Genomic DNA, 15441 nt, shown 5'->3' on the forward strand with positions numbered 1-15441 from the left:
TGTTTACAACATCGCATCAGGTACTCATTTAAGGCTGAGTCGACCAGGGGGGGGGGCATGACCAGTTCAGATAATCGTCACTGGTGGTGTTGGGGGAACGTGAGTGGGTGTTTGTGGCGCAGCGCGCTAACCACTGCGCCACCGTTCCCCCCACATAGACAGACGCAGACAGACACAGAGGGAACGGAGGGGAGGGGGCGGGAGAGTTAATAAGGGGTGGGGGGGGCAATGGGGGGACGAGTTAAAGGCCCCCCATCATATCGCAGATAACTGTATTTTGCTTTAATCAACATAATTAGGAGAGGTCTCTCGGCGCGCTCCGTGACGGCATTTGCATGTAAATGGGACGGGGGAGATATATAATTATATAAAGAAGAATACACACAAAGACAAAGATCCCCCCTATAGCCTTGACACGCTGTTGGGGCAAGTGCAGCTGTTAGCGAGCACCTATGAAGGCCGGCACGGCACACGAGGGGGTGGGTGGCCAGCACCACGCCCGGCCGCTTTTGTCTCCCCAGTGGCGAAGTTTACACTTCGCACCAGATACTCATTGAAGGCTGAGTTGACCTAGGGGTCGTCCAGGACTAGTTCAGATAATCGTCACTGGTGTTGGCCGTGGGCGGGGTTCGAACTCGGCTGGCCCGGTCCATAGCGCAGCGTAGCGCTAACCACTACACTACCGCTCCCCACACACCAACGCGCGCACACACACACAGACTGTCACACATACACTGACACTCTTACACGCTCCCTCATACACAATCTCAGGCACACACTCACACAGACAGCAGAAACCTCCATTCGCCGCGGTAACGTCACCATTGTGCTTCGTGCCAGGTTGGGTGCACTTGTGCCGGCAGGAGGTCACGGGACAGACCCAGCAGGTGCCGTGGGTTGAATGAGCGAGATGAGTGGCAGATGCACGGCAGCTGTGCTCCCTACCGTGCCAACTCGCTGCGTTTTACTCGCCCGGCGCTCCGCTCGTTGTTGTGAGCGTCGCTCCTCCGCCCTCCGCTGTTGTTGGAGGGCGACTGCCTCCAACTGCCCAGCAGCAGCGTCCTTCACGAGCCTCCTCCTCCACAGAGGCCGATCTTGGCACCGCTGGTACCGGTCATCATCCCGTCGTTGCTGGAGTGAAACTGCCTCCACCCCACCTCTTAGCAGCACGTGGCTGTTCAAGCAAGGCCGAGATAGCGAATCTCGAAACCGCTGCGGAGTTTGGTTTGTCTTGAACCAATGCTGCTGACATGACGGTGCTCACAGAAACGCTATCATATTTTTCACGTGGAGGGACAGAGATGGGTGTTTAATTCGCTAAGTTGGATGCTTTATTCAACCAGGAGACTATCGCTAACCCCGTTGAGACACCACAGGACACATCATTCACTCTCGAGGGGGTCGATACAATAAGTGCCACTTTGTGGGGGAAGTCAACAGTGGGTTGTCCTATGGCAGACTCGCTCCCGCCATGAGAACGTGGAATGTCCAGCGCTTCCCAGGGCTATAGACGGCAGTTGGGGCACCGCCTCATTGGCATGGCAGAGCGCGCTCCGGCTTGGCTGTGGTGGTTGTACAACGTTTTCTAGTTGTTTTTCTTTTATACAAAAATCGCTTCTCTCACACAACGGTGAGGAACGACCGCGCTTCGCTTGTTACCGCATCGTCATCTTCGTCGTCATCATCGTCATCTTCGTCGTCATCATCATCATCATCATCGTCGTCGTCATCATCATCGTCGTCATCATCATCGTCATCGTCGTTATCATCGTCGTCGTCATCATCATCGTCATCATCATCGTCATTGTCGTTATCATCATCGTCGTCGTCATCATCATCATCATCGTCATCATCGTCGTCGTCATCATCATTGTTATCATTGTCATCATCATTGTCATCATCGTCGTCATCATCATCATCATCATCATCGTCATCATCGTCGTCGTCATCATCATTGTCATCATCGTCATCATCATCGTCATCATCGTCGTCGTCATCATCATTGTCATCATCGTCATCATCATTGTCATCATCGTCGTCATCATCATCATCATCATCGTCATCATCGTCGTCGTCATCATCATTGTCATCATCGTCATCATCATCATCATCGTCATCATCATCGTCATCGTCGTTATCATCGTTGTCGTCATCATCATCATCGTCATCATCGTCGTCGTCATTGTCGTTATCATCATCGTCGTCGTCATCATCATCATCATCATCGTCATCATCATTGTAATCATCGTCATCATCGTCATCATCATTGTCATCATCGTCATCATCGTCATCATCGTCGTCATCATCGTCATCGTGATTATCGTCGGAGCGCCGCTTTCAGGTCCGCTGCTGCTGCTGCTGCTGTGTCCGTCTGGAACGCCTCTTCACATGTTAGGAAGCCACTGGGAGCTGTGCACCTTTAATTCATCACCATCATCATCACCATCATCATCACCACCATCATCACCATCATCATCATCACCATCATCATCACTATCATCATCACCATCACCACCACCACCATCACCACCATCATCACCATCATCATCACCACCATCACCACCATCATCATCATCACCACCATCACCACCATCATCACCATCACCACCACCACCATCATCACCATCATCACCATCATCTCGATTGACGAACTCATTTCTTAAGAACTGCTCTTTGTGTTGGTTGTCCTTCCCCCACGGCACACCTCTGATTAGCGCGGTTGGCTACGTACGGTGCGACAGAAGTTCAACATATACACAGACATACAACATACATACATGGGAATCTGCATCAGAATATTCATTGACACTGGAGGAATCCGATGAGCTATTACGCTATTTTCACAGATGTTCAGTCGGGGCACGGGGTAAGAATGTTACAACAACACACACGATACACAAACAGTGCAAGTACAAGAAAGGTAAACAAACTACCCAAACACACAAACACTAAACCATGCCCAGGCTCCCAGGCATTGCCCACTCAGATATTCACTTATTTTTCAGAAGCGACCAGGCCACAAATAACAGCTCAATCAGGTGGCCCATCATTTGGACATTTATAGCAGAAAACTCATTTATAGCAGAAAAATCATTTATAGCAGAAAAATCATTTATAGCAGAACAATCATTTATAGCAGAAAAATCCTCTAAATCGTCTCAATGCACGTTTGTAAATGTGGAGGGGAAAGAAATCTCCGAGAACTTCCAGCAGCAGCCAGCCACTGAGCCACTGGCGACACCACAAATGTCCCGAGCTCTGCGTTCCTCTATGTATGAGAATGTTTTCAGCGAATTAACGATGAGTTGTTTATACGAGTTGCAGGAAACCGGAGCGACCAGGACAAGCCCCGCACCACGCGAGGGGGCAACACTCAACACTTTTGCTGCACTGCATTCTCTGTATGATAATCATATCACAACTTCTCAGATCACAGATGAAGGGAGACCCACGCGGATTGCAGCAACAACAGCAACAACAACAGGGGCATCTCCATCCTCATCCTCAGCGCGAGGCCGGGAAAGGCCCTGGCCAGGATTGTTCAACGTCGCGCCCTTGCCCAATGCGGTGCCAGGCCGGGCGCTCCGTGTGTACAGCAGAAGTGTCGGGAGTTGTACCGGGATTTACAGGGCCTCCGATCCCACCCAGCGGCCAGGGATTTTAATTGCCCCTCGTGATGTCAGGCTCCCCTGACCCTGTGCTCACAATCACCGAGGGCCGTCGTGATGGTGGGCAGGCCCGGGTGAAGCGGCGTGACCCGGCCAGTCGGAGCCATTCCCCGTTCACCCCGGGGTGCGACAGGGATGTGCGTGTGTGTGTATGCGTGTGTGTAAGCATGTTGAACTTCTTTCGCACCGTACGTAGCCAACCGCGCTAATCGTAGGTGTGTGGGGAAAGAACGACAAACGAAACACAAAAAGCAGTTCTAAGGAAATGAGTTTGTCAATGTAGATGATGATTTAAGTGAATAGCTTCAGTGGCTTCCTAATATCAGAAGGAAGAGCGTTCCAGACGGCCACAGAAGCGCATCTGAAAGCACGCCTGCCAGAGGCATTCCCATCTGGCACGGCAGATACCATGGGAGGCTGATCTGTTGCTACCTCCTAGTTCACTGTGCAATACATTCCCACGTGGCGGTGATGATGATGACGAGGAGCCACTTTGTTGAGCTATCATTTGTGGCCAGGTCGCTCCTGGAAAATAAGTGAATAGCTCAGTGGGCTTTTACCTGGCAATATGAAAAAAAAAATAGTTTTATTTGTATTTTTAAAAGTGATTTGTTTACATTTCCTATACTGTGCACCCCTGTCGTGGTGTTGTGTTTGTTGTTGTTGTAGCGTTCTGACCGCGTGCCCCTACTGGGCATCTGTGAATAAAGAGCTTTATAGCTCATCGGATTCCTCCTGCGGTCCAAATAAATGTTCTGACTGAATTACAGCTCGCTCATTGACAGAGTTGGAGACTCTTCTGCTGAAGCTGCCGTTCGTCAATGATCACTCGACCCCCCTGAACTTTCCATGAGTGATGTGGTGATGGGAGAGAGAGAGAGTGGAGAGAGGGTGCAGGGTGACGCGGTGGCTAGGAGATGTTAACTACCTCGCCTGGTCTACAGGAGGTCGTGGGTTCCATCCCGAGATGTTAACTACCCCGCCTGGTCTACAGGAGGCCGTGGGTTCCATCCCAATATGTTAACTACCTCGCCTGGTCTACAGAAGGTCGTGGGTTCCATCCCAATATGTTAACTACCTCGCCTGGTATACAGGAGGTCGTGGGTTCCATCCCGAGATGTTAACTACCTCGCCTGGTCTACAGGAGGTCTTGAGTTCGATTCCGACCCTGACGCCTGTTGTATATTTGGAGTCTGCGTGTCTCTCTCTCTCGCCCTGTGGTCGCGTGGACTTTTCTCCGGGGTCCTCCGGGTTTCCCCCCCAGCCTCCTGCATCCCGGGCGAGGGGACCGACATCTCCTCGTAGCCACCGAGCAGCGCGGCGTGGGCAGCGGCCCGCGCGGATCGCCCCGCGCGAGGCTCCGAGCCCCGTCCCCCGCTATGGGAAGGAAGCACACACAGGCACAGATCCCCCGGATAGCCTTACGGGGACGCTTGGGGCAAGTGCAGCTGTTCGCGAGCACCCGAGTAATGCTGGCACGTGGCACGCACGAGGTGGTGGTGTGGCGAGCGGCACGTCCTGCCGACTTTGTCTCCCCAATGCCGACGTTTTACACGTCGTAACCAGGAACTCACTTGAGGCTGGGTCGACCTAGGGGAGTCTCGGGGCCGGTTCAAATATTCGCAACTGATGCTGGCCGTGAGCGGAAGTCGAACTCGGGTCGCAGGGTTTGGAGTACACGACCGCTCCCCACACGCACACACGCACACACACACACACGCACACACACACGCACACACACGCTCCATCACACACACACGCACACACGCACGCACACACACGCTCCATCACACACACATACACGCACACACACACGCACACACACACGCACACACACGCTCCATCACACACACACACACGCACACACACACACACACGCACACACGCACACACACGCTCCATCACACACGCACACACACACACGCACGCTCCATCACACACACGCACACACACGCACACACACGCACACACACACACACACACGCACACACGCACACACACGCTCCATCACACACACGCACACACACACACGCACACACACACACACACACGCACACACGCACACACACACACGCTCCATCACACACACACACACACACGCACACACACACACACGCTCCATCACACACACACACACGCACACACACACACACACACGCACGCTCCATCACACACACACGCACACACACACACGCTCCATCACACACACACACACGCACACACACACACACACACGCACGCTCCATCACACACACACGCACACACACACACGCTCCATCACACACACACACACGCACACACACACATACGCACGCTCCATCACACACACGCACACACGCACACACACGCACACGCACACACACACACGCTCCATCACACACACGCGCACTCACTCACACACACGCACACACACGCACACGCACACACACACACGCTCCATCACACACACGCGCACTCACTCACACACACGCACACACACACACGCTCCATCACACACACGCGCACTCACTCACACGCTCCATCACACACACACGCACACACACGCACGCTCCATCACACACACGCACACACGCACACACACGCACACACGCACACACACACACGCTCCATCACACACACACACGCTCCATCACACACACGCGCACTCACTCACACACACGCACACACACACACGCTCCATCACACACACGCGCACTCACTCACACGCTCACTCGACGTCTAATCTCGCTCCCATCGATTTCCTCCTCCTCCTGCGCGATCTCCTAACGAGATCCGCGAGGCCCCCCCTCCCCCCGGGGCCCCCACCCACAGCCCCTCCCCCTGCAGCCCCCCCACTACCCTACAGCCCCTCCCCTCAACCCTACAGCAAACCCCAACATGGCCCAGTGTCTGAGTGTCTTTATGGCGCGTGGGGGGGGGGGGGGTTACAAAGGGGGGGGGCGACGTGGGGGGGTTACAAAGGGGGGGGCGAGGTGGGGGCGGGTTACAAGGGGGGGGGGCGAGGTGGGGGGGTTACAAAGGGGGGGGGGCGAGGTGGGGGGGGGGGTTACAAAGGGGGGGGGCGAGGTGGGGGGGTTACAAAGGGGGGGGGGCGAGGTGGGGGGGGGGGTTACAAGGGGGGGGGGCGAGGTGGGGGGGGGGGGTTACAAGGGGGGGGGGGTTACAAGGGGGGGGGGGGCTAATTCGTTAGCCCCGAGTTCGATTCCCGTTCACGACCACCAGCAGCTGGCAGTGAGTCTCTGAACGCGGTCTTGAGCCTCCCCTAGGTCGACTCAGCCTTAAATGAGTACTGTACTGCACCTGGCGGGGTGTGTTAACATCGCCACTGGGGAGACAAAGGCGGCCGGGCGTGGTGCTTGGCCACTCATTGGTGCTGCTGCTTGCTACTGACAGTGGTGGTGTTGTGGTGATGATGAGGTGATGATGAGGTGAGTGGTGGTGTTGTGATGATGATGAGGTGAGTGGTGGTGTTGTGGTGATGATGAGGTGAGTGGTGGTGTTGTGATGATGATGAGGTGAGTGGTGGTGTTGTGGTGATGATGAGGTGAGTGGTGGTGTTGTGGTGATGATGAGGTGAGTGGTGTGTTGTGATGATGATGAGGTGAGTGGTGGTGTTGTGGTGATGATGAGGTGAGTGGTGGTGTTGTGATGATGATGAGGTGAGTGGTGGTCTTGTGGTGATGATGAGGAGAGTGGTGGTGTTGTGGTGATGATGAGGTGAGTGGTGGTGTTGTGGTGATGACGAGGTGAGTGGTGGTGTTGTGGTGATGATGAGGTGAGTGGTGGTGTTGTGATGATGATGAGGTGAGTGGTGGTGTTGTGGTGATGATGAGGAGAGTGGTGGTGTTGTGATGATGATGAGGTGAGTGGTGGTGTTGTGATGATGATGAGGTGAGTGGTGGTGTTGTGGTGATGATGAGGTGAGTGGTGGTGTTGTGGTGATGACGAGGTGAGTGGTGGTGTTGTGGTGATGATGAGGTGAGTGGTGGTGTTGTGATGATGATGAGGTGAGTGGTGGTGTTGTGGTGATGATGAGGTGAGTGGTGGTGTTGTGATGATGATGAGGTGAGTGGTGGTGTTGTGGTGATGATGAGGTGAGTGGTGGTGTTGTGATGATGATGAGGTGAGTGGTGGTGTTGTGGTGATGATGAGGAGAGTGGTGGTGTTGTGATGATGATGAGGTGAGTGGTGGTGTTGTGATGATGATGAGGTGAGTGGTGGTGTTGTGGTGATGACGAGGTGAGTGGTGGTGTTGTGGTGATGATGAGGTGAGTGGTGGTGTTGTGGTGATGATGAGGTGAGTGGTGGTGTTGTGGTGATGATGAGGAGAGTGGTGGTGTTGTGATGATGATGAGGTGAGTGGTGGTGTTGTGATGATGATGAGGTGAGTGGTGGTGTTGTGGTGATGACGAGGTGAGTGGTGGTGTTGTGGTGATGATGAGGTGAGTGGTGGTGTTGTGGTGATGATGAGGTGAGTGGTGGTGTTGTGATGATGATGAGGTGAGTGGTGGTGTTGTGGTGATGATGAGGTGAGTGGTGGTGTTGTGATGATGATGAGGTGAGTGGTGGTGTTGTGGTGATGATGAGGTGAGTGGTGGTGTTGTGATGATGATGAGGTGAGTGGTGGTGTTGTGGTGATGATGAGGTGAGTGGTGTGTTGTGATGATGATGAGGTGAGTGGTGGTGTTGTGGTGATGATGAGGTGAGTGGTGGTGTTGTGATGATGATGAGGTGAGTGGTGGTGTTGTGGTGATGATGAGGTGAGTGGTGGTGTTGTGATGATGATGAGGTGAGTGGTGGTGTTGTGGTGATGATGAGGTGAGTGGTGGTGTTGTGATTATGATGAGGTGAGTGGTGGTCTTGTGGTGATGATGAGGAGAGTGGTGGTGTTGTGGTGATGATGAGGTGAGTGGTGGTGTTGCGATGATGATGAGGTGAGTGGTGGTGTTGTGGTGATGATGAGGTGAGTGGTGTGTTGTGATGATGATGATGATGAGGTGAGTGGTGGTGTTGTGGTGATGATGATGTGAGTGGTGGTGTTGTGATGATGATGAGGTGATGATGATGTGAGTGGTGGTGTTGTGATGATGATGAGGTGAGTGGTGGTGTTGTGGTGATGATCAGGTGAGTGGTGGTGTTGTGGTGATTATGAGGTGAGTGGTGGTGTTGTGGTGATGATAATGATGAGGGAGTCAGTGCTCTCCCTCATTATCGCTATCAGTGGGATCTCCATTGTCAGCCGCGCCGCTTAGAGGCCGACTCCTCATTACCTCATTACCATTCCTCTTCCTATTGCTCCCCCCGTGAATTATTCATCGTCAGGCGAAGCCCCCCATCCACCCCCCTTCAGAGCCCCTCCCCCGACACTCACACTCTCACTCACTTACACTCTCACTCACTCTCACTCACACTCTCACTCATATATACACTCACACTCTCACTCACTCACACTCTCACTCACTCACACTCTCACTCACTCACACTCTCACTCACTCACACTCTCACTCACTCACACTCACTCACACTCTCACTCACTCACACTCTCACTCACTCACACTCTCACTCACACTCTCACTCGGTTCTATGGGTTCGTAGCGCAGCGCGCTGACTGCTACAAAAACAAAAATCCCCTGTGTAGCCTGTAACAGACTGTTGGGGCAAGTGCTCTTAGCGAGCAGCTCCTCACCCACTCACCCACCCACCCACTCACCCACCCACCCACCCACTCACCCACTCACCCTCCCACTCACCCACCCACCTACTCACCCACTCACCCACCCACTCACTCACCCACCCACCTACTCACCCACCCACCCACCCACTCACCCACCCACTCACCCACCCACCCACCCACTCACCCACCCACCCACCCACTCACCCACCCACCCAATCACCCACTCACCCACCCACCCACCCACTCACCCACCCACTCACCCACTCACCCACCCACCCACCCACTCACCCACTCACCCACCCACTCACCCACCCACTCACCCACTCACCCACCCACTCACCCACCCACCCACCCAACCACCCACTCACCCACCCACCACCACTCACTCACTCACCCACCCACCCACCCACTCACCCACCCACCCACCCACTCACCCACTCACCCACCCACTCACCCACCCACTCACTCACTCACCCACCCACTCACCCACCCACCCCTTCCACGACAGTGTTGAGAGGATCCCAACTCCACACGCACAACAAGTCGCCCGAGTCGGTAATCGAACCCAGCAGACACTTCTCGCTGAGAGGCGCGAGTGTCACCGCGGCCTGGGTTGGATCTGATGTTAGCCGGGCCACGGCTGACGTCACGTGGCGAGTGAACCGGTCCCCCCGAGGTCGACTTAGCCTTAAACGAGGACCTGCTTCTGGGGAGACAAAGGCGGCCGGGCGGGCGTTGTGCTGGAAACAGCCCCCCCCGCGTGTGCCATGTCGGTCTGCATAGGGTGCTCGTGAACAAACAACACTTGCCCCAACAGTCTGCGCAGGCTATACGGGGGGCTGTGCCTGTGCGTGCGTGTGGGGAGCGGTGGTGCAGCGGTTAGCGCTGCGCTACGAACCCGGCGACCCGAGTTCGATTCCCGCTCACGGCCAACAGCGGGGACGATTATCAAACTGTTCCTGGGCCACCCCTAAGTCTACTCAGCCTCAAATGAGTACCTGGTGCGGTGATGTAAACATCGCCACTGGGGAGACAAAGGCGGCCGCGCGTGGTGCTGGCCACCCACCCCCCTCGTGTGCCAGTGCCGGCCTTCATAGGCGCTGCTGCTCGCTAACAGCACTTGCCCACCAGTCTGTGCAAGGCTACGCGGGGCATCTTTATCTGTGTGTCTGCGTGCGCGTGCGCTGGGTGCCGGAGTTGGATTCTCCATCAATTAAACATCGCCCCGCGCCTCGCGCCGGCTCCCGGCATGCCACGCGCGCCGCTCATTATCTGTCGGCCTCGGTAATTGAGCCCCTGGCTACCGGGGTCCGTTACGGGCACCACCACCACCCACGCACCACCCACGCACTACCCGCCACACACACACAGACCCCACGCACCATACACTACCCACGCACAGACTCACACAGAGACCCATAGACTCACACAGAGACCCATAGACTCACACAGAGACCCATGGACTCACACAGAGACCCATAGACTCACACAGAGACCCATGGACTCACACAGAGACCCATAGACTCACACAGAGACTCATGGACTCACACAGAGACCCATAGACTCACACAGGGACCCATGGACTCACACAGAGACCCATAGACTCACACAGAGACCCATAAACTCACACAGAGACCCATGGACTCACACAGAGACCCATAGACTCACACAGAGACCCATAGACTCACACCAAGGCGAACTCTCATCGCTAATGGCATTGAAGGCAAATCGTCCCAATGTAGCAGCACCCTGGTGACAGTGAGACTATCCTGGGTTACTAAAGGGAATCACCACCACCACCACCATCACCACCACCACCACCATCATCACCACCATCACCACCATCATCACCACCACCACCACCATAATCACCACCATCACCACCACCATCGTCATGATTGCCGTATTCTCCCGATTATAAGACGCACCTTTTCACTTTAAAGGAACAAAAACAGTCTGGTGCGCGTCTTCGAATCCGAGAGAAGCGCGTGACCCGATCTGTGTAACCACCGACTTGGGACCGGGACCACGTGGGGAGCGCCTCGCACTGCCGGGCATCGCGGGCAGTGCGGCAGGTCGCTTGTGCCAGGCTAGGTGCACCTTCACAACGTCATCAGTGAGAGGAGGGGAGTAGGGAGCGTGAGAGAACAGGAGAGATGGGGAGAGATGGTGTGGGGAGAGGCGAGGAGAGAAGGGGTGGGAGAGAGGTGGAATGATGGAGAGAGAGACGTTGGGGAGAGACAGGGAGTGAGGGGAGAGAGAGGGAGAGAGATGGGGAGAGAGTGTGTGGGAGAGAGGGTAGAGACACAGGGAGAGGGGAGAGACAGGGGGAGAGGGAAGAGAGGGGAGAGACAGGGGGAGAGTGTGTGGGAGAGACACAGGGAGAGGGGAGAGAGAGAGGAAGAGACAGGGGGAGAGAGGGGAGAGACACAGGGAGAGGGGAGAGACACAGGGAGAGGGGAGAGAGAGGGGGAGAGAGAGGGGGAGTGAGTGTGGGAGAGACAGGGGGAGTGAGTGTGTGGGAGAGACAGGGGGAGAGACACAGGGGGAGAGGTAGTGCCGCTGTTCGTGCCGTTATGAAGGAATTTGCATTTTTATGCAAAATTCAAACCCATTGCTCACACTCTGCTGTCATTCACACACTGACGCATACAAGAGACAAAGATCCCCCGTAAAGCCGACACAGACTTGCGTCGCGAGTGCTGTTTGCGAGCACCCAATCAAGACGCATCACGGGGTGGTGCGGCCTGAACCGCGCCCGGCCGCCTTTGTCTCCCTCAGTGGCGGTGTTTTACACCCCGAGCTGCTGCTGATTTGACGGGAGGCCCAGGACCGGGTCAGATAATGGACAACGGCGTTGTTGGCCGTGAGCGGGGATCGAACTCCACGTCTCGGTGTGCAGGAGATGTCCACTACCTCTCCTGGTGCGCAGGAGGTCGTGGGTCCCATCCCGACCCTGACGCCTGCAGCTGCTGCTGTATATTCGGAGTTTGCGTCTCTCTCTCTCCCCGTGGTCGCGTGGATTTTTCTCCGGGTCCTCTGGTTTTTCTCTCTACATTTAGAATCAACATCGCCACGCGTTCAGAGTGTGTTGGCTGCTGCTACCAATATCCACGTGATGATGACGATGATGATGATCCACATCTGACAAAGAGCTCCACAGCTCAGAGGGGCCTGATTTGGTCGCGTCCTGCACTCTTCCAGGCCGGACGCAGGTGGATTGCTTCACGATTCTGGCAAATCGCCCGATGATGCTGGATGTCGTTCACCAGCGAAACGTCGAACTGCCCAAGTTGTTAAAGTAGTTTAGAGTTTTAACTCCGGTCGCTGGGTTCGTAGTGCAGCGCTCTGAATTTCTACAACACCACCACTACCACCACCACTACCACCACTATCACCATCACTACTACCACTATCACCACTACCACCACTACCACCATCACCACCACCACTATCACCACTACCACCACCACCACTACCACCACTATCACCATCACTACTACCACTATCACCACTACCACCACTACCACCACTACCACCATCACCACCACCACCACTATCACCACTACCACCACCACTACCACCACCATCATCACCACTACCACCACCACCACTATCACCACTACCACCACTACCACCACCACTATCACCACTACCACCACTATCACCACCACTACTACCACTACTACCACCACTATCACCACTATCACCACCACTACTACCACCACCACCATCACCACCACCACTACCACCATCACCACCACCACCACCACTATCACCACTACCACCACTACCACCACCACTATCACCACTACCACCACTATCACCACCACTACTACCACTACTACCACCACCACTATCACCACTATCACCACCACTACCACCACCACCATCACCACCACCACTACCACCATCACCACCACCATCACCACCACCACCACCACTACCACCACCATCACCACCACCACCACTACCACCACCACTACCACCATCACCACCACTACCACCACTACCACCACTACCACCATCACCACAACCACTACCACCACCACCACTACCACCACTATCACCACCACTACTACGACCACCACCACCACTACCACCACCACTACCACCACCACCATCACCACTACCACCATCACCACTACCACCACCACCACTACCACCACTACCACCACCACTACTACGACCACCACCACCATCACCACCACCACCGAGACTGACCTCAACGCACGGCTGCTCTCTCGCCACGGCCTCCTGGCGAGGTAATCGCAGTCCGCGTCATCAACAACAACAACAACATCAACAACAACATCAACAACAACAACATCACGTGGCTACGAATTGCGCCGAGTCAGCTCTGGATGGACTGCCTCCCCGCCACGCCACACGAACGTGGAATTTCCACCACAATCTCTTTCGCTCCCTCAATTCTCCTCTCTACCCCGCCACCCCCCGTCTCGCTCCTCAACTCTCCCGCACTCTCTCCCTCCGTCTGTGTCTGAGATGTCTCTCCACTCTCACGTGCCCTTTACCTGAACCCAACTCTGCCTCTCCCCCTCCACTCAGTGCCCTCTCTCCCTCTCAGATCCGTGTCTTCACTCTCCCCGTTCTCTCCCCCACGCTCTCCCCACGCTCCCCCTCGCTCTCCCTCGCTCTCCCCACACTCTCTCGCTCGCTCTCCCCACGCTCTCCCCACGCTCCCCCTCGCTCTCCCCACGACCAAGGGAGCTGTGGCCACTGTTGTCTCCCAGCTCTCACGCCTCTCCCGCACCCTCTCCCCCTGCCTCTCCCGCACGCTCTCCCCACAGCCACCCATCTCGCTCCCTCTCTCCCTCCCTCATCATGCGCTCTCTCGCCCCCTCTCCCCCACGTCTCTCGCTCTCCCTATCCCCACCTCCCAATATCCCCTCTCTCCCTCTCTAATCTCTCTCTTGTCTCTCTCTTTACTTCACTAATCACTCCCCCCACCGCCCCTCCCTCCCTCTCTCCATAACCCACGGCTCTCTCTCTCGCTCTCCCTATCGCTGCACTCCATCATTATCTCTCTCTTTCCTAACCACGCTCTCCATTTACCTCTCACCATCTCCCGCATTATCGGGTGTAGTTTAAATCACTCGATGCGTGCTTCAATCCCCGGGACGCTTCTGCTATTGGCTGCTTTGCTGGTAGGGATCGTCGGCGTAAGGCACTACCACGAGAGTACCAACACCCCCCCCCCACCACTCGAGCAGGCTGAGTATTCGAGGTGTCCGCAGTGCGAGCCGAAGTCAGGCAGCTCTTAGGTCGCGAGTTTGGGTTGCGTCTTACAATCCGGAACAATTCGGCGATGTGGCCATCACATCATCCACTGTGTACACACCGCGTGGCACTTACACAGGTTGCTACCATCACGCGGTGTGCGATGAAGGAGTGCCATTGCCCGAAACGTCGGATATTATTGCATTTGTGTAAGGCCACACACAGTTGTTGTTGATGTGCACCACCATCACCACCATCACCACCATCATCACCACCACCACCATCACCACCATCACCACCATCACCATCACCACCTTCACCACCCCCACCACCCTCACCACCCCCACCACCCCCTCATTCGCCCCCTACAACTCCCCACACCTTCCTCTCTCTTATCTCTCCCACACACTCTCCCACCCACTCTCCCACACACTCTCCCACACACTCTCTCTGCATCTCACTCTCACTATTTCATTCTCCCCCCCCCCTCTCTCTTTCTCTCCCTCGATTACTCTCCCGATCTCTCCATTACTCTCGACCCCCCCTCTCTCTCCATCTCTCTCGCTCACCCTATCACTCCCTCTCTCTCTCCCTCATCCACCTGATTCACAATATCCATCACAACCACCATCACCACATCAACCACAACCAACGTCACCATCACCACCAACTCAATCATCTCCACAAATACAAAGATCCCCCGCGTAGCCTTAACAGAATGCTGGGGCAAGTGCTGTTAGCGAGGGCTATTTTTATTACACGCTTTTATTTAACTCACTCTGTCTGTTGTCGTTGTTGTTGTCGTATCCTCAAATCTTGTAACTCAATTTTAACCCACTTCCCAATGTGATATCGACT

This window comes from Lampetra fluviatilis, chromosome 37 (assembly GCF_964198595.1).
Source record: "Lampetra fluviatilis chromosome 37, kcLamFluv1.1, whole genome shotgun sequence".
Lineage (NCBI taxonomy): Eukaryota > Metazoa > Chordata > Hyperoartia > Petromyzontiformes > Petromyzontidae > Lampetra > Lampetra fluviatilis.